Here is a 2,658-nt window from a genome sequence, read left to right as displayed (position 1 = left end):
TACGCGTACCGCAGCAGTACCGTGGTTTTACGGTGCAAACAACATGGGTGTCATGAAATTGATCGAGGATATTAAGTTGGTAATTTGTCATCCAGTATAGTTCACAGCAACATAGCCCGACAGGATAAACCTATCAGATAAGATCAGCAGTAAATACCTCCACCACACCGGATTGTAGGTCGTCACTAACAGGCTGCATGCGGTGCTGAGCTGAGTTGACATGGCTTCATCCCTAGCCATATATACGCTCAAAGAATATTCTTTTGTTTGGCTTTTACAGGGCCGCCGGTGCGTGCACGTCGTGGAGTTTAGCTCCGCCAATCGATCGCTCCATGGGCAGGCACCAACATATATCGCCTGTATCAAAGACGTACGACCTTGGTCATTCTAGCTGCACCCAGCGGTCTGGGAACGAATTTCGAATTTCTTTGCAAACAAAGCTTAGAAAAAGGTAAAGCGGCATTAACTTTTGCATACGATGTCGGAAAAAACGTATAATATATCAAAATGATCGTGGGAAAAATTACATCCGAATTCACCAGGATTTATAATCTCAGGTCGCTGCGAATCCTCCTTTGGGAGCTGATACGTCCATTTTGCATCACTATTTTATTTCATAATTTACTGTTATTCATTGATATATTTTATATTTGGAGATGATACTTATGTTATTTCATCTATTTTGCATGTTTCATGATTATTGGAGAATCGCGCACTGGAGTCAGGATTCTGCTGGAAAAAGCACCGTCAGAATGCAATATTTCGGAAGATCAACAATTGACGGAAATTATATGAAAAATCCTATTTTTACAGAAGACGAAGATAGCCAAAAGGAGGAGCCGAGGAGGGCCGCCATGGGCCCCCCTCGCAGGCCGGCGCGGGCCCAGGCCTGGCCGCGCCGCCTTGTGGGGAGGGGGCCCACAGCCCCCTCTGGCCTCCTCTCCTTCGCGTACTTCTTCGTCCCGAAAACCTAAGCTCCAGAGGATAGTCGCGAAGAGTCACAACCGCCTCTGCGGGGCGGAAAACACCAGAGAGAAAAGAGCTCTTCGGCAGGCTGAAATCTGCCGGGGAAATTCCCTCCCGAAGGGGGAAATCGACGCCATCGTCACCGCCATCGAGCTGGACATCATCTCCATCATCATCACCATCATCTCCATCATCATCACCGCCATCTCCACCGCTGCACATCGTCATCGCTGTAACAATTAGGGTTGGATCTTGATTGTTTGATAGGGGAAACTCTCCCGGTATTGATTTCTACTTGTTATTGATGCTATTGAGTGAAACCATTGAACCAAGGTTTATGTTCAGATTGTTATTCATCATCATATCACCTCTGATCATGTTCCATATGATGTCTCATGAGTAGTTCGTTTAGTTCTTGAGGACATGGGTGAAGTCTAAATGTTAGTAGTGAATTATGGTTGAGCAATATTCAATGTTATGATATTTAAGTTGTGGTGCTATTCTTCTAGTGGTGTCATGTGAACGTCGACTACATGATACTTCACCTTTATGGGCCTAGGGGAATACATCTTGTACTCGTTTGCTAATTGCGGGGTTGCCGGAGTGACATAAACCTAAACCCCCGTTGGTATATCGATGCAGGAGGGATAGCAGGATCTCAGAGTTTAAGGCTGTGGTTAGATTTATCTTAATTACTTTCTTGTAGTTGCGGATGCTTGCAAGGGGTATAATCACAAGTATGTATTAGTCCTAGGAAGGGCGGTGCATTAGCATAGATTCACCCACACAACACTTATCAAAACAATGAAGATTAATCAGCTATATGAAGCGAAAGCACTAGACTAAATTCCCGTGTGTCCTCAAGAACGTTTGGTCATTATAAGTAAACAAACCGGCTTGTCCTTTGTGCTAAAAAGGATTGGGTCACTCGCTGCAATTATTTCTCTTGCATTTTACTTACTCGTACTTTATTCATCTGCTACATCAAAACCCCCTGAATACTTGTCTGTGAGCATTTACAGTGAATCCTTCATCGAAATTGCTTGTGAACACCTTCTGCTCCTCGTTGGGTTCGACACTCCTATTTATCGAAAATACTACGATACACCCCCTATACTTGTGGGTCATCAAGACTATTTTCTGGCGCCGTTGCCGGGGAGTGAAGCGCTATTGGTAAGGGAAACTTTTACTGTTTGTGCTGATTTTAATTCAGCCTGCTGCTATAATTCATTATGGAGAGATCTTCTCTTGCATTTTTATTTGGAAAATCTACTACTACTGCAAAGGTAGTGGATGAGGCGCCAGGTGAGAAAGAGGTTCCATACAAAATACCTATGAAAATTATTGAACGTGTTGTGGATAACCGCTATGAAGGGGATGGAACTGTCCATCCTGGTGATCATTTACTGTTCTTACATGAATTATGCGGTTTATTCAAGTGTGCAGGTATTGCTGTGGATGAAGTTAGAAAGAAACTAATCTCTATATCGCTGTCTGGTAAAGCGGCACATTGGTATAAATTACTGAATAATGGGGATTCTCTTGATTGGAATGATATTGTGTCTCTATTTTATTCTAAATTCTATCCTCCAAGTGAAATTCACAAAGACCGGAACCGCATATATAATTTCTGGCCTCATGATGGAGAGAGTATTGCCCAAGTGTGGGGGAGATTGAAATCTTTAATGCTCA

This window comes from Lolium perenne, chromosome 4, assembly GCF_019359855.2.
Source record: "Lolium perenne isolate Kyuss_39 chromosome 4, Kyuss_2.0, whole genome shotgun sequence".
NCBI classification, from domain to species: domain Eukaryota; kingdom Viridiplantae; phylum Streptophyta; class Magnoliopsida; order Poales; family Poaceae; genus Lolium; species Lolium perenne.
The sequence above is the reverse complement of the archived record's forward strand: the minus strand, read 5'-3'. Positions refer to the sequence as shown.